Source organism: Orbicella faveolata, unplaced genomic scaffold (genome assembly GCF_042242905.1).
Source record: "Orbicella faveolata isolate gen_17 unplaced genomic scaffold, um_ofav_v1 contig_34, whole genome shotgun sequence".
Taxonomy (NCBI): Eukaryota; Metazoa; Cnidaria; class Anthozoa; order Scleractinia; family Merulinidae; genus Orbicella; species Orbicella faveolata.
This window is the reverse complement of record NW_028301563.1, coordinates 3906599-3925000: the sequence shown is the minus strand read 5'-3', so window position 1 is coordinate 3925000 and position 18402 is coordinate 3906599. Positions and strand designations below refer to the sequence as shown.

The 18402-nt window shown below is 38.6% G+C and overlaps 1 protein-coding gene and 2 long non-coding RNA genes across 3 annotated transcripts in view; all 3 read right to left on the bottom strand.

The window, feature by feature from the left end:
* The window catches only part of LOC110061968 (uncharacterized), a 9299-nt gene extending 3235 nt beyond the window's left edge, over positions 1–6064 (bottom strand). The window contains exon 1 of the mRNA XM_089271734.1: positions 5400–6064. The gene's annotated coding sequence lies outside the window, so the exon portion shown is untranslated. The remainder of the gene's footprint in view (positions 1–5399) is intronic.
* Positions 6065–12537: 6473 nt separating this feature from the next.
* Positions 12538–14976, bottom strand: LOC149104334 (uncharacterized). The gene is made up of 2 exons (XR_016201572.1): positions 13762–14976; positions 12538–13114 (listed from the first exon to the last, which is right to left on the bottom strand). It is a non-coding gene; the product is annotated as an uncharacterized LOC149104334 (long non-coding RNA).
* A 1217-nt stretch (positions 14977–16193) lies between these two features.
* Positions 16194–18365, bottom strand: LOC149104333 (uncharacterized). Its single transcript, XR_016201573.1, has 2 exons — positions 18078–18365; positions 16194–16319 (listed from the first exon to the last, which is right to left on the bottom strand). It is a non-coding gene; the product is annotated as an uncharacterized LOC149104333 (long non-coding RNA).
* Between the last annotated feature and the right edge of the window lie 37 nt (positions 18366–18402).

Sequence of the window (18402 nt, the reverse complement as noted above, 5' to 3'; positions counted from 1 at the left end):
TGCCAGGCGTTCATTTTATAGTTGGGGTGGGCGAAAAAATAATAAAAAAGCGCGGCGAGAAGAGGCTACGGTTTGGCAAATGAAACTTTTTCCGGCGGTCGCCGTGTGGCGTTACACTGTGTACTAAAGTTAGCGAAAAAACGAAATGAAGCGAAACAGTGCTTTGTCTACTTTGCAGAACGGTAGTTTCCGAAAAGGTGCTTTGCGGTTTTCGTTTTGTTGCCTCCATGTTATTAATAGAACGTATTAATTGTGTAAAATGGGGCTGACATGCCTGCACGACTCCCAAGCGCGTGTTTTAGCCTTTTTCATAGTTTGGATCTCAAGCGTATCTCTTTGAGCGAACGACCTCTTTTGTATGAAATAAGGGGCGGATCTCTGGAGATTTCGCTCAGTAATGGTTGTTGTTCTATTAAATGCAATTTCTTCATGAGAATTTGTTTTAGGTTTGGCACTGATGGTTGATATGTTGCGACAAAAGGCAGTACTAAACAAATAAGCATTTACATAAGCACTTTCCTAATGCTCTAACTTTCAAAAAGGCTCAAAATCATGAGATAAGTATATATTTTTCAACAAACTCGATCGTAGCCTTCTGTCTAGACTTGCCACAAGTCGACTTCAATTCTCTGCCCTGCTTCTCAGTTTCGGTGGGCATGTCGGTAAAATCACAAATGATGGCGGCTATTTTGGATGTAATAACTCAGTCAACTCAGGGCTGAAGCAAAAACCTAGGCCTCCACTAGTGGTGGATACAGTTTTTAGTGAAAAGACCATATAGATGACATACATTACGAAGCGAGTCAGGCTGCTCCACCACATCGGAGTAGAGTCGAATGAAACCACTTCGCTTCGCTTTAGTAATCGAGACATGTCAGTCGACTTTGACAGAATATTAAAGAAGAAATAGCCTGCGTGTTTAATCTCCTTTGCGGTCATGTTTGGGGTCATCACACAGCACTCCCTCTCCACAAACCTGAACCTCATTCCTTTAGTTACGTAGAAACCACTGATTGGTTAAAAAAATCGCCTTCTGAACTTCCATGGAGATATCCTTGTCGTGAATGCAAAGGATGCCTTATTGCTGGCGCCAATTACGGCCAACGATTCCATATTGTGGAATATTTGCTACAATTCTCGGACCAAAGACGTTAAAGGAGCACAGTCAGGGTTGAACGGTTTGAAAAGTTTAGCCTAAATTTTTCAATTTCGTTGTTTGTAATCCGCGTCGATCTTCTCCATTCTTAACCATCTCGGTTCTTTTATGGTTTATTATTATTTCTTTGGTATTTTTCTTTATTTGTTAAGTATTATTTTCAGGTTTCCTTCAATTTAACGGTAATTTTGTCGATGGTCAAAATAACTCAAAATACCGTGACCGTGCTCCTTTAATTCTCATGCCAAAATTGAAACACAAGTTGTTGTTACACAATACAAAATGTGGAGTGAAGTGATGCTTTGGTTGACACAAATGATGTGTTGTGTATATTCCACTGTTTATAAGGCAAACAAATGATGAGGAGGAAAATCTAACCGCCATTTTTTGCGAATTAGAGCATGCATGTAATGGATACGCACCCCAATTAAACGTAAAAGCTCCAAACGCAAACACTATCTAAAATTACTTGCGAGTGGCTTCCAGAATAACTAGCTTGTTTTTTCAGCAAACTTCAAGGTAAAACTCTTGCTATTCAACAGGCATAAAGCGTGCTAAATTTATATCTGTGTACAACTTTTTTTTCACGGAGTCTGCAACAATATTTGAGCACTTTCCTGGTTTCTTTTGTCACAAATTTACAATTTGCAAATATTAAAGCCACTAACTCGGGAACTTTTTGATCTCTCTTACAGACGCAATTAAGGCAAGAAATAAATAAGCCGCTAATGAGAAACTACACATTTCCTTTCTTTATTTAAACCCTGACAAACATACTATTGTAGTTTGAAAACAGCAGATGCTATTTGCCGAAACGACCAGTGGGTAATTATAAAAGATACCTTTCACTTTTGCACTAAAAAGGGGCAAGTGGCACTACCTAGTACCTTGACATTACATGACATAAAAAACCGCGTGGAATCATAGTATGTAACACTTACGATGCTAGAACGCATGCCTCTTACATGTTGAGTTCTACGTACAATAAGGAAAGCTACTCCACATTTGTGTGTTATCCCGTATGCAATGTATCCTCCACCTAATGTATAGAAGACACGAACGCTAACTAATCTGCGCATGCGTTTAGAGCAAATTGGTTTTGTTCTAAAGAGAATAGTACCACAAGAAGAGCAAGGGGTTACTTGAAACAAATATATAGCTTTGCGATGTTTTCTCCTAACTGACGTAGCTGAAACACGTGTACCTTTCCCACCTCACCCCGACCATTTCCTTGTCCCTAGACTAATTAATTAATTAAACAAACATTAAAGTTTGCAGCTTAGCGCTTAACGACTTTGCGACTTAGTACTTTAGTACTTTAGTGCCTCAGTGCCTTAGGGCAGGCAGCCCCCAAAACCATCCCAGTAGTGCACTCTGCACTAAAAATCAATCCTTCCTTGGATCCCCGGATCACCGTTTACTGTTCATACTTGTATGTGTGCCGAGAGTTGTCCAAAAGAGTGCTTCTACAAACCTTTCAAGAGGACTCTACATGAATATACCGGCTTCAAGAAAAACAATGGTCAGTAATACAAACAACATCGAAGTACGTGACCGTCACGCTCGACACAGATGAGGAACGTATAAATGTGCCTTGTATACAAACCTACCACTGGAAGGAAAAGCTGGCAGTTTTAATCGGCTGCCTAGGTTTCAACGATCGCTACAAAGGACCAAAACTTTAATATTGAAGCCAGGTAAGAGATTTACGTGAATTTATCGGAACACTTTACGAAGATGAGTGTGTTACTCACTGGAATATTTTCAAAATTTCCTGAACTTTAAGCGGTCGTTAGTTTTGAAAACCTGGTGGGCAGACAAATTTTATTATTGTTTTGAATTAAGGGCCATTTATAATTTCTATTCATTTAGTTCAGCAGCTTCAAGCAGGTGCCACATTTTTAAAACGCGCCTTCAAAGTAGAGCTATTTTCGCGTTTTGTTCAAAACTCGATTTAAAGGGTAGAAAATCTGCTTTTAACGTTGAAAGAACAACTGACATTGAATTATAATTGCAACGCAGCTAAACAAGCTGCTATGATATATCTATAGTTGAAAAAAAGAATTGGGACTTTTGAGCGAATATCAATTTTTTTAGAGCGCCGACAATATGTGCTATTTTTCCAGTTTCGGCAGGCATGCAACTTGTGTCGAGCGGGCCGAACTTCAATTAAGCCTAGGAAAATTCAATTACAATTTTTAATCAAATAAAACTAATTTTAGTGATTGACTAGGTAAGGGCTTCGAAATCCTAGTTTATGAGAAAAATCGAATTTCGAAGTAAAATCAGTGGTCGGTTTTTACAGAGACAGCCTCTTAATTATTGCTTTCTTATTTTGCGACTTTTTTAGGCGAGGAAAATAGCTTCCTTCCCGAAATGGTTCGTATCATGCAATATTAACAAATGCAGCCAGAATACCTTCTACGGACCCAGCCTGAACCTCTTTTAGACCATGCCTCTATTTCACCTTTCACTTGATCAGTGAAGCGGTTGAAGGCATCGTTTATCATTGCTTCATTGCGTCTGTTAAGAATTACAGGATCCCTCTGTTTGAAATAATGTTCCATGTATTGTCATTCATCGTTTCTGATGATTGAAAACTTGACAAGAAGCCCGGGACAAGAAGCGCAAATTGCGTTTTAAGACTTTTAACCCTCGCCAAGCTGGGGATATCATTTTAAATCAAATCAGTAAATCTTGTTTTTGCTTTTTGCGCAAATTTCAGAAGATCAGCTTTGTATGGATAACCTTCTGGAACAGTCATTTTCCATACACGAAGCCATTCTCTAAAATCATTTCTAAGCAATTCAAAATCCATGCCTCTCTCCGCTCACACGGGCTCGATAAGCATCTTTTGTCTTTTGTTTTCTTCATCCGGAATTGATCCATAGAACAATTCCAGCACGTCAGATGAAAATCTTGAAGCAGTCATTTTGCTGTTCATACCAAGGCAACATATTTGTTCAATAGAAAATAATTCTGTTACCCATTTACACACACCTCATTACCCATGTTAACGGCGTGTTAAAAACATCTTACTGCGTTTTGGTTTAATGAGCAGTCATGCGTATGAGAGCTCGGCTAAACGGCCTAGAATTTGCATATCCACGCTGAGCCGAGATTTCAACCCTAAACACATATATAATGAGGGTTTCTGTTACATTTTGTGAGATCTTTATTTTTACGAAATAACTCTCAGGTATGAAACATTAAAAATAATTGTTTAATACCTGAGAGTCCTATTTCGTAAAAAAAAATGTAACAAAACCCTCATTATATATGTTTGTCCCCTGTATGCGTGTCATTCTCAGTGGCGGATCCAGACCTAGCCTGCATTGCAGCCGAACGTGTCACAAAATCCGCAGTATAGGCCTATAGCGGCGGTTTAGACTGTCTGCGACGCAGGCTAATCCAGACCTTGAGCTAATTTGAGTAAAATATAAATATAAATTTTATTTATAGTGGTCATGCACTTAGCTATACAAGCACTAAGCTTAGCTAGTTTACAGACAGGCTACTGAAACAAAGAAAACAATATTTCAAATGAACACGAATATATATGTAAACTTCTCATTCCCTAGTTGAAACCGAGAAAGGTTGCCCGTCATTTTTCTCTTGACGGCTGAAGACGAAAGCTAGTCTTCTTTACGCGACTCGGCGCCGTTAGTTTGAGTTCTCGCAGCCGTACGAGGGTGTTTGCACGACAAATTCGTATAACTGCGAAAGATCTTCAGAGAAATCCAGGATTCTATGAATTAAGCCCTCGAGCTCCATCGGATGTGACTTGAGGTCGATTGTGCGAAACAGCAAAGTCGCACTACATCAAAAAACGTCGACTTGGAGAACCCGAATTTCAGCCGCCTATCCGATTCGCACACTCTCTGAACGATTCAGGTACGACTCACACCAGACAATAAAGAAAATACAGAGCCGAAACCGCGCTCACAATAATTTACGACTGCACAATCTCCGCCCATATAAGTTTAGATGAACTGTGTTTCGTCTTGGCATGTAATTTATCACAAAGCAAAGCCTCGAGCCCTGCTTCTCAGTTTCGGTGGGCACGTTGGTAAAATCACCTGTGATGGTGGCTATTTTGGATACAATAGCTCAATCAACTCAGGGCTGAAGCAAAAACCCAACACTAGTGATGGATTCAGTTTTCAGTGAAAAGACCATGTAGATGACATAATATTACGAAGCAAGTGAGGCTGCACCACCACATCGGAGTAGAGTCGCTTACCTTTGGTAATCGAGCAATGTCAGTCGACTTTCACAGAGTATTGAAGAAGAAATAGCCTGTGTGTTTAATCTCCTTTGCGGGACACCGCGGAAATACGTTTTTTGACGTCACCGTAACTGGTCAGTGGTCATCACCATCAGGCTGTGCTGTCCTTCGATCGATCAGTTCTCCGAGATCAGTATTTTGGTTCGTTTTAAGGTCGAAAATATCCTTGGTACTTCTCGTTATTGGTGAGTTTGACGTCCTTAAATGGGTTTTTAATACTCAAACAATGTTCCGGTAATGAATAGGGGTACAGGGGAGTCGTTTTGTGTGGAGTAATGTGTAGTTTGCTGACTCGAGCCTGGATCGTGTTGCTTCAGTCGCCCTCGCCTCAGAATTGTCGAAAACAACGATGGGTATCCAGCAAAGCAGAAGATTGGTTCTGTATGAAGCTTTTGCAAGAATTTTGAAGACTAGTTGGATTAAAAGTGTAATTTGCATGAAGTGGTTAAGGTACATGTAAGTCGGGACCGTTTTATTCACACTCACTTTGCGCCGACATGTGGTGCTTGTTCATTTAGATTATATTTCGCAACGCGTCAAAGAAACTTTGATAAGAATTTGTCTTTAAAGACTGGCTTGTTTGGCGTTTCTATCACCTTTCTGACTTTCTGCGCCTTTTGGAACAGATGAAATAATTTTTTTGTACCTGCCGTTTGCTGTCAGAATAAAACATTTGTTCATTTCATTCACAAGATATTTTTCTATCATTAAAGATTGTTTAAGCCTACATTTATATATAATGGTGGCATTTGCGAAGGGAGTAGAAATCGAAAATATTGTGATTTGTTGGCCGAAGCGAACGCTGGAAATACTGAAAACATTCAAGACCGCTCAATATGTTCGGTTCATAGACAATTTTTCCTCGCTTGAGGTCTTTTTTGTTTACATCGATTACATGTTGATAGTACATGGAAATTTTCAAGACCGTTTCCTTGTACATGTATGCACAGGTAACTAAATATTTTAAAATGCCCAAACACCTGAATTTGTTTACACGAAACCGCTTCCACTTATGGGATGTGGTCAAGTTTCACATCTTTTAATGCTGAAAAGACATTCAACATTTCAGAGAGGCAGTAATCAACTCTTCAATGAAACCCACTAGTTTATTTTGTTTACTCAGTCATTTGAAGCTTTTCGATTTCTATTTCTCTTTCTTACATGTGCAGTGTATCAACTGATGTAAATAATTGACTGTTGTTGTTTTTCCTTTCCTTTAATTTAATTCAGATGAGCTTTACTCAATCACTACAAAATAATTTTTACATTGTATGTGCTTAATGAATTAGACATGTACATATCACGTGCTTTGAATCAGTATGAAATATTTATTAATTATGATCCCCTTAGTCATATTGTATCATCCTCCCTTCTGTAAGATTCTTACTTAACTTGTAACCACTTTATTACAAGACATTATAGCACCTGATGGCAATAAATTATATAATTATATGTACTTATTTTTTTTCCTGTGATATTTGGCTAACAAGTGGGTTTGTTTATGCCACTGTGTCTCTGAATTGGCTTACTGTCGTCTACAAACCATTGGTAATATATCTTCGCTACATCCAACTCAGATACTAGACACAAAAGCGTGTATTAAAGAACAGATACATTTCTTACAAATTAATATTTATTGCATTTAGTTCATCACTTAAGTTCTACAACATTGCTTTTCTCCAGTGAGAAATTTTGTGCAAAGTCTGAAGTTGTAAGTTGCAAAAACAAGTTCTGTCAGTAGTTGCGAATCACTTAAAATCAGGCTTTGGTACTGTAAACCGAATGGCAGAAAGTAAGGAAATTAGAAATTGTCTCAAATACACGAGTGATAAAAGAGATAAACTTGACTGAAATCTACAGACTCCTTTTTTTAGGTTTAGGGTTAAGGTTAGGCCTAAGGGACAAGGTGGAAGGTGCGGTGGCCTTGTGGTTAGTGCGCTCAGCAATGGATCGAGTGGTCTGTGTTTGAGCCCTTGTCAAGGATATTGTGTTGTGTTTTTGGGCAAGACACTTTTACTCTCACGGTGCCTCTCTCCACAAAGGTGTATATGGGTACTGGTGAATTTAATGCTGGGGGTAACCCTGTGATCAACTAGCATGCTATCTGGCAGGGGGTAGTAGAAATACTCCTAGTCGGTTCATGCTACAGAACCCGAGATAAGCCTGGCCTGATGGGCCACTTGGCTCTATGCAGACTTTACCTTTTACTTAGGGACAAGGTACTGCATCAAGTGGGGGAAGAGACAGCGGAGTCAGAACCTCCCACTTCCCATACCTCTATCTCTTGACTCCCACCCTTGTTCGTCCTGCTCCTGTCCCCTGTAAATTAAGATACTCAAAACACATCTTAGTCATTTAGCTGCACACCCCTTGGGCATTTCCTTTTCCTTCGTTTTCAGCCTTGCTACTCTTACCTATGTCTTTCAAGTGGATGACCTATGACGTAACCACTGTCAAAGGGTTTCATTTTGGGCCTCATTTTGAGCCCAAGGGTGAATTTTTCTTTGCCCGTCAGCCTAGAAGTCTCTAAAGACACTAAATGAAAGTCAAGTAACATTTTCAGTTCTTGTTTTTGAAAGTATTTGAAGCCTTAATGGATGACAAAAATTAGCATTTTGCATTTCTCTCTGGATTCCTGCCCCCTATTCCCCCGAGCTCCTGCCCCCTGCCTCTCCCCACCATCAACAGATGGCTGAATGTCCAGGAGAGGAGTTGCCATATGGAGAGCATTGGTCAGTGTTCTCTCTGTTGGTGTTTTTACAGCATTGGTGTTGTGGAAATCATCCATGGACAGTATCTAAAAGGATTTTTGCTGAGCCAAAATAAAAAAAAATGTACAATAGAAGTTTTCTATTGGGAAATCCAGATAATAGTAATATGTAAACAAATATTAATCTTAGAAAGTTATACAGAGTCTCAGGCTCTAAGGTAATGTGGTCAGAAATTATCTGGGTGGCCTTAAAATCAGAAGATTGCAGTGTGAATACAGGGGGGATAGCCTATTTATAACTAAAAATGAAATTCATTTATTGAGTTTTAATTGGAAGTTGTTATTACCCAGATTTTATGGTATTTTTATTGTCTTGCAATAACATATGCATGTATTTTTAATTACCCTTTTAACAGCTTTGTATTCCATGTCTTCTGCCATCTTAAAATAATCAGATGTCATGTACTTCTTGTGGCTTTTTCTAATAGCTAAATAGCTTTTTTTCTAAACTCTAATAGCTATGCAACTAGTTTAAAATAATTTTCACACTTTAGAGGCGCTAAAAGCAAAATACAGAACTACAACAATTCGAAATTATGACAAGAAACAAAGAAACAATAATAAACATGAAAATTTAAAATTTTATTTTCGCCAGCCTCAAGCTTACTGAAGTACAGTATAATTAAAATTGGATATTTTATGATAAAACATACCTCGGTGAATTCTTCCCCGAGTTGAGGCCAGATTTTGAACCCTTTTAGGGATTCAGTCCTACACTTGTTACACCAACGTGTCCAAGATTTATACGAAGTACTGCTTCGATTTCGGCCAACTTGGTCCATAATTCGGTGATACCGAGTGGAGACAGGATGACCGTGTTTACTTACGCGAGTGCCCCCAATCGAACAAGTGGACGAACACGAGCTTGTCTTCCCGACGAATTTGATCGAAATGCCGTTGACATACCGATTCACACGGTTCAAGCCCATCAATTCAACAAACTTGAGAAGCTGATGTCCTCAGAACACCGCTGCAGCAACACAAAAGCTGCTTAGTTTTAGCCTTAGCGCACATCGTAACGTAAATTGCCACTGGCTCGCCGCTTGCGAGCATGAACTTTCACGAAACAACACCAATTTCACACCGTGTGCAAGTTCAGTTTGGCTTTGGCACAATATATAATATTAACTGAGAACTATCCAACAAATGAGCGGAGTTTAAAAGCTAAGTTTACAGTGTGCGCTCTAAGTTTTGTATCTTTTTCACTGTCGACAAGACTCGCTGCGATAACAATGTAAAAGTTGCCGGCATTTTGTAGTTTTGTTAAGGTGTACCGCTGACCAGCAAAATACTGTATCGCGCCCCAAAAAACGTATTTCCGCGGTGTCCCTTTGCGGGCGTGTTTGGGGTCATCACACAGCACTTCTCTCCAGAAACCTGAACCGCATTGACAGGTCTCAAAAACCGCTGAGCATGCGCACTCAGTTCCCGCCTTCAAATGTTTCAATATGGCGGACGACGAATAAGATTTCGCGCGTAATTCAGCCTTTCATCAGGCTGCTCATACATTTATTCAAACTTCCATAATCGGTTGAATTACGCCTTCGACGTTTCTAGTTTGCCTTGGCATTGTGTTTAGTCAGATCGGCGGTCATTTTCTACAGAATATTCACCCTTACCTGGTTCCCCTTTGTGTTAACGTTCGCCACTGGTGAAAGAGAAACTGGACTCTGATTTTCTCGTTTGTTAAGACGGCCCAGTGTTTGTTAAGCTTGAGATTTGGACTACGTTGTCGTTGTTTCTTCTGCAAGGAAATATCAAAAATGACTTTTTTTTCGTTTCCATGGTTTTGGGAAAACACTTCCCAAAGGCATTACATGGTTGTAAACCGAAAGGAGCAGCTCAGTGAAGCTCTTTAACGATGAATAATGGTTGGATTAATGACAATCTGACGGCAAGACCTCGTCCGAGCGGATGCAAAAAGTGACTCTGTGAGTAGAGACAAGTTGTTTTCTCATTAGGCGTTCCTTTCGTGTTAAATACCATCAAGATTGTAATTCCCATCATTTAATCAATGCTCTATTGTAGTGTATTGCACGCCTCTCTTTGTTCATGTGAAATAAAATAGGATTTGTTTAGAATATCAAGATGGAGTTGTAGTCTTTCTTCTCAGCGTCACGGTTAGCTGTCGAATTTTTCCCGCCATTTCAAGGTGCATCCGCTTTGAAAAATTTAGCTTACCTAACTCAAAACAAGCAACTGAATTTCTTTTAGATCTTCTTGTACTTTTTGTGGAAATCAATAATATGCGCCAAGGGACAACGGGCCCTTCGAGGCGGTAAAGAAAAGGATTGCTCGATCAGATCGCTGTTAATGAAATGAATTAGGGGAGGGTATTTTTCTGTTCTTTCGGCCCAAATGAAAATTCACGGGAAAGTATTAAACGAGACAACTTGTTGCTTTCCGCAAAGTTCCGCTGGTGATACCTGTCGAGGGAGGCTGACTAAAGTACCCCTAGCACCTCATTACAGTGTTCGAGAGCCTGGACCACAGCGATTTAGCTTTCTTTAAACCCGAGCAGTTGCAACAAACACTTAAGCTTAAGTTAATTCAAGCAGATGCACAGGAGCGAATAGTTTGCAGCAAACATTATATTTCGCCGAAATAGGTAGGTACATAAGCTTATATTCAAGCTTACTTCTCAGAATTAAAAATAATCGTACACCGTAGTAGGATGCAAGGTTGGTAGCATAAGCACTTCACTGGCTTCTAATCAGGGCATTGTAATGGTTTCTTTTGTTTTTGAAGCAATAAAGAAAAATTATCTTGCACCATACAATACCTGCGTTTACTTTATGGAGCATCCCTAAAAAGGGCTTTCCAGCATCGGTACCAAAAGTTTAACATACAGAAAATGCTTTACTAGTTGACACAACTCAACCTAAAAGACTCAACTTATTGATTTTTAATAAAAAGAGAGAGCCAGATTTACAAAGCACTCCTGGGTCAATGTGTGATCCAAGTATTGTTGTAATATAAAACCCAAAAAACAATATTTAGGATTTAAAGTGAAAAAAAAAATTACTTCATGAATCTGAATGTCAGAAAAAAATGTATCATTCAATGAAAATGTCTGTAAGAAAATAAAAGAATGAAAATATACCAATCATTATCAAATCTGGTTTCCCCACAGGTATACAGGTATAGTATCAAAATAATTACATTAGACCTTTTAAATCATTCAGCAGAATGCTAACTTAAATGTCGCCAGATTACAACATGAAAGCATACACAATGTAGTTGAGGAGCTTGAACAAGTCAATGCAAAGTTACTGGAGAAGACAAAAACTAAAACCCTATTTTGACTGGCAAGTTGTGCATCACCAGTCTCTGCCCCAACCATTCCATTCAAGTGAAAAAAAAATTGTGACCAAACATGTAAATTTAATTTCTTATTTGAAATTGAAAACACACAAATAAGTCAGTTTTTGCAAAATCCAAAAGAAGCTGCAGTTTGAGAATGGGATCATTATAAACCTTTCCCCCTAGAGTCAACCGTCACTCTGTAGTCAAGGCTCATTACAAATTTTAACTACCGGTATATTTGAGCATGCATCAGTGCTAATAAACAACAAAAGGGCTGAAGTGCTAACCCATGTTTAATGAACGTATCAAGATAATATTATCCTTGACTATACTCAACTGTTAATACAGGTAGAAATTAAAGGAGCTCAGTCACGGTATTTTGAGTTATTTTGGCCACATACAAAATAACCTTTAAATGGTGGGAAACCTGAAAATAACAGTTTAATAACATAGAAAAACACTAAAGACAATGATAAACCATAAAGGAACAAGGATGGCTAAGGATGGAGCAGATTAACATGGATTATAAACAACAAATTTGAAAAATTGAGGCTAAATTTTTCAATATGTGCAAACCGTGACTGAACTCCTTTAAAATGTTGTGAACATTTGTAGCAGAACCAGAATTTGGCAAACATGTTCATCAGTTTCACAGAGCACTGACCAAGCACTATACACAAGGGTGGTAAACACCTCTATGATCTGACTGAAATGGAAGCTTTCTGTGATCAGCATTCTGCTGGACTGTTTGGTCAGTTGCAAAATACATGTATCCACAGTAGTTCAGAGACAACATGTTTACTTAGCATTTTATCAGGGATATCTGGCAAAACATCTTTTTCTGTTTGTGTGCGTGCTAGAAAAACTCTCCAATCCAGAGGGCAAATGGCTCAAATCTCAAAATGAAAGGAGCCAGTCACAGTTCACTGATATGTACATGGTTCTTGGGTTCAGCTGCCACCCACAGCCATTACTTAACTATGAAAAGACCTTGGTTGACAGATAAGAAGACAGAAGTACAAAAACAAAATTTGTTTAATAAGGGAGGCAATAAACGTGAGATCACATGTTGCTAATAATCATCAACTGGAATTAAATTAGTTAGTCTGAGCCAGCAAGTTTTTGGTATTTCCACTTTGTGCCCAACTTAGAAAACAGACAAATTTGTCGTGGATCATAACAAAATTATTCTCCAATCAATGATCGTAGACAGAAGATGAGTCTACTTTGCATTAATACAAGGAGGTAATACCAATAAGAGTTATGATAGAAGTTTCAGTGTTACTGTATACTCCGAGAGCAGAAATGTACAGTGTTTCACCCAAAATTTGCAGAATAGAAAGTTCACGCTCTTCATCAAGGAAGACATTTTTTCGTATGCCAAGCACTATCTGGTCCACAAGTTCCGTAGCAAGTACCATTTGGCATATGTGCACTGCAGTTGTGGATGTACAAAGTCACAACAAAATGGCAGTAGTTGATTTGGGAGATGATATCACTAAGAGTCACCACAATGTTCACGTGACCATGGAGGGTGGCACAGTCCGCCCTTGTCAAGGGGCTATTGACATTCAGCATCTCCTTGGTGTTGTATCTGTTGAAAGAGGAAATTATCACTGCCAAAACTTCCTTCAACATCTCCCTCTGCAATTCAAAGGGTTCAACTGGTCAAATGCTGAAAAAAAGTTTTAAGGAATGAAAGTAATCTACGTTTGTATAAAATGCAGTGTGCTTTAAGAATTTAGCAAGACACAAGACATGAAATGGTTTGTGCTGCTAAGGTATGGCACATAATTTTCAGACCACCTTGAAGTTTTCACAGGGAAAAAGATTGAAATCCTTCACTCTAATTTTAGAAGGTAGCTAATTTTGTAACTGTGTAGGAAAATGAAATTTTCAAAAGAGGAGGCTTTAGAAGCAATAAATTGCCTCAAAACTGTAACAGAATCATTCAACCTGTGGTAAATTGTTGAAATTAACTCAAGAAAAACTTCAAAAAAAATTGTCAAAATAATTATGGTTAATAATCTCCTGGTTTTTTCCGTTTTCGAATTCCTAAGTAATGAAGCCATTGCATGGTCAGGTGCTATGGCCACTGGTATGGAATTTTATTGAAAGGTGGAAACATCACAAACATGTATTGTGAAGTGGACATGATAAAATGAACTATTATTTTTGAAAGTTGTAAAATGTAAGTTATTAATGACCTTCTTAACTGTATGTATACAGAATTCTGCTTACCAATTTCTTATTCTTGACTTTTACTGTATGAGCTGAGGTGTACGCCAATGACAGCTCAGCATGAAGAAAACAAAAACAGTGGAGATGAAGACGACGACGAACCAGAAGAAAGCTCAAATAGAGAATCAGAGAATCGAGAGGATGACAAGTTCGATGATCGATTACAGGAAAAAGGTTGATGACATCAAAGCACGCAAAATTTGCGCTTCTGAATTTACATACCCTGGTCCCAGAGATTTTTCTTGATTTTTCTCCGCACGAGAGAGCTACGAGAGAGCCGCGAAGTGGTGAAAACACGAGTCGCGAAGCGGCGAGAAAGAAAAACGAGGTTTTTCTTTCTCGCCACTTCGCGACTCGTGTTCGCCGCTTCGCGAAAAGAAAAATCAAGAAAAACCTCTGGGACCAGGGTAGAATTTAAAAGGAAACGAATCCACCAGAGATCCTTCCATTATACACAAATCCCAAACAGAAACCAGTGCAAGGATGTAGCAGAATTTCGCGCCGAATTTGCTGTGCTCCTCCAAGCGCAGGCTAACATCGTCGTTGTCGGCAAACATCAACTGCAATCCATTGATTTTATGCTCATCCTCGACAACCCAGTCTTTCTTCATAAATAACCATTAATAAAACTGCAAGTATACTGACAAACTGGCCAAGCAAAAAGCACCAACTTGTGGTGAAAAGAGCACAATCGAGCGCAGTTCACACAAACTACTGTTCAATGGCCACTCGATCGCGCTTCCAATCCCCGCAGTAAGTCAGCGGTCAACGTTCTGCGCACGCGTCCTTAAAAAAGTCCCCAGCCAGGAGGGAGAGGTCAACTTTGCTTGCGTAGCGATGCGATTGCGCGCCCGATGATCTTGGCCATTATGACGTCACTCGTGAGCCAGCCCGTGAAGTTTCAATGGCCGCTAAAAAATGACACCAGAAAAGTTTTTCATCTGATGATTGCTCAAAGAATTTGAAAGAAAGCGATCAACAGACCACAGGAATAACATAACCTATTAATGTTGTGTCCAAAAATACCTTGGTTTTCAAAAATTAGATGTCGGAAGGCTCAAAAACACGCAAAATTTGGAGATCGCTCAATTGAAAACGCGATTGAAAAGTGAAGCTTCACGCCCGTTTCCTGGGCGATATCTGGAGAACCCAACGATGAACAACACGAACACAAAAATATGATCTTGATATGGTTTAAAACGTTTGAATGGTGATAAGAACGAGTCATTTAACATATGCATAAAAATGATCAGTGGGTTTAAACCCATTATTTTGTAGACGATAGCCTGGAGGACCTGCTGATCAATACTCGAAACCCTCAAAATATGAGAAAGTATTTGATGGAAAATGCTCCCTTACAAAGACATTTGAACTATCAAGTCATATGCTGGGTTGGAAATTAAAGTAAATAATGTACCAAGTAATTATTTTTCTGCGCTAAATTATCCGCAAAACTGTCAACAATAACATTTTCTTCAGCGAGACCAACCAACTGACGCAAGCTGACCAGACGTGCGGATATTTTAGCTGGTAAAATGATATAAAATCACTGTACGGGAGACCTAGATGAAACAGATGATATTCAGAATAACATGGATGAGACCTCTTGGCAGAAAGGTGCTTTATTTCATGTCAAAATGTTCTCCAAATATGAGATCGGAGCAGGATCTGTTTCCTCGGGCGTCCGCATGCAGTGCAAAGCTATTTCTTGTCTCGCACCTCTGACAAGAAAGGTATCCTAAACTAGTGTTTTGGGTTCTAATTTTTTTTTAATATCACAGTGAGTTCAATTAAACTTGTATAGGCTGCAAAAGAAAACTCATAGGATGTTATATGGAAAGAACTAAAAAATACAGAATCTGGTTCCAAGCAGCAAGTGAATTAAAGAGGAAAGAAAATATGAACAGGGACACTTCCTATGCTAAGCCATTGGCAATAAGAGTTAACTTATCCAGGAGAAACTTGTAACGCCAAAATGACTTATTGCCAAAACAAAGAGTTCAGTAAGGAAGGTTAAGACAAAGCTGGAAAGATCAATATCAGGTGATCTCTTATCATAACCAAACCCCTTGTTTTCTAATAGTATCTGTCTTGAGAAACTGTAATAGCTTTACTGTCTCTAAGTTTGAAATGATAATCAGTTATTTTATTTATACTTTATGCTTTTAATTTTCATCATAAATCTTATGTAAATAAAGATAGCTTTAACAATTATTTTACATTAAGTTTAAACTGACCTAAAAAGAAATATTCTAGAGAAAAGTGTCACAGAGGTTGTGCTTGTAAACATGAACCCAAAGTCTGATTTCTCCCCAGTGCCATCCATCCCAGGTTCCCTGTTGTTTTTTTGCATTGATGAGTTTATTATTGGCTTCAAGAGAATGATAAGCGTACATTTTCAGCAAATAACAAAAAAAAAATACCCCACAAGATTGGGTTTTAAATGTTTAATTGACAGTACAATGACAACAAATAGATAGCTTTCCATGGTGGTTGCGTGTATTGCCAGAAATGGGGCCTGCTTGAATGGTCTTGCAAAGGTGGTGGAGGATGGTAACCTAAGGTTTAAAAAGATCAAATAAGACTCCTCTTAATAATCACCAGTTGAAAATTGGAGTAAATGTTGATATAACCTTCCTTCCCTCTTTGGTTTTTACATTGCCCCTAACTCTTTTCAACAGAAAATGTAAACTAAAAGATAAATTTCCTAATGAGATCTAACACCAGGAACTCAATATGTATTTATGATTAACAAAAGTAACTCTCACAATTAAACAATCCAACCCCATCCACCTTTAAGTCCTGTCCAAGCAGATACAATGCGATAATGTACATCATAATTTATAAAACATAAAATAGCTCATTTCAATGTATTGAATTGAGGTCTTCAGATTCACATAGAGAAATTTTTTCAGCACCCTCACCTGCACAAAGGAAAAATAAAATTTCTGAAGTGTGTCAAACAAACTACAACAAACACTCTGCATAAAGTATTTTTGGATCCTTACATAGAGAAAAGTTACAATGTTGTTTAGGAATTGAAATAAATCAAACTTCAAATTCCTAAATATTGCTGATCAACTGTGCCAGTTTTGTAAACATAATGAGATCCAGCAATAGGAACTCAAGGTGACCAGAGTTTGGAACTCAAGTTTTTTTATATAAGCATACATGATTCCAGCTGACAGTGAGGCCCCTTATTTGGTCTTAGGTAACCAAGAAGGCCCTTGCCCCAGTGACCCTGGACGAGCTAACTTTCACCATTTTGTTGAGAAAGTGAAACACAAGTCACCCTTGGCAACATAACCAGGGTAACCCTGGTAGGCCTGATAAACTTTTTTCATCAAAATACTATGACTGGCCTACCTGGGACAACTCATGGTATGAAGAAATCAAAATTAACTCACAAAACCCTGCAGTGATCAAATGACTGAAAGGAAGCCAAAAAAAGAATGATGACTGAGCACTGGAATATGAAAAAAGGCTTAAGTAATCCTGGAGGGATAAAAACTTGATAAAGTTGGGTCTGATAGGGTTGTCTCCAGTACCCAAGACCATATAAATGGGGCCTTATACTCTCTCCTCCGCAGAAGCTCCCCATGGGAAATTGAATATACTCAAAACTACCAGCCTAAAGTCTAAGCAGCATGAAAGAGGCCTATGCAGAGGAGAGAGGGCCTTGTGTGTCCATATATTTAAAGAAAAGTCTTACAAGACTAGACTGCAAACCATGGATAAAATGTAGACTGCACGCTTTTTAAGAATATCATATTCCCATTTTCATTTATAGAGAGAATGAGCTAACTTTACACCGGCTAACATGAGCTGTATATTGTATAAAAGGAAATGGCATATTTTTTTAAAAAGTCTGCAGTCTACATATTCATTTTATCCTCTGTCTGTATTTTAACCACCGTTGTGCAGTAGGCAGGCTTTAAGTCTTATTTAAATAATTAAGCCTAAGTTCTTGTTTGTGAAAGTTCTCATTTCCATTATTGTGGATATTTCTGCTTGCTAGGACTGTTGCAGAACATGTGCCGAGCATGAGATCGCAGATATTTCATACTCAAATGGACTGATCATTTTTACTACCGATTCTTCAAAATCATCTTCAATTACAATGTCTTCCTACACATATAAGCTCTTCTGTGACCACGTTACACGTTTCTTTAAGTTACAGATCACGTAAAAAAAGGCAATTTTACGGGGCGAATGGTCAAAATTTTGCCCCACATAATTCCATTGGAGAGCGATGACTGTAACACTTTAAATACACTTTATGCAAGATTTTCCAGTTATAATTAAATTCTACTTACCTCTCAAGAAAGAAACATGATAATTACTCCTTGAGATCCAAATACAACACCATTTAAAGCTGGAATGATTGGAGAAATCCGCCTCAAAAAGTTGTATCAACTAGAGGCAACGCCGCCATTTTCGAAAATTTTCTGCATTTGCGCGCATCATTCGCCGTGACGTCATAATTGCCATGATCATAGGGTCAGCCAAATCTGACGTGTTCACCTCTCCCTCCTGTCCCCAGCCAATCAGCGGTTTTTGAGACCTGTCAACCGCATTCCTTTGGTTGCGGAAAAACCGCTGATTGGCTAAAAATTCACCTTCTCAACTTCAATGGGGATA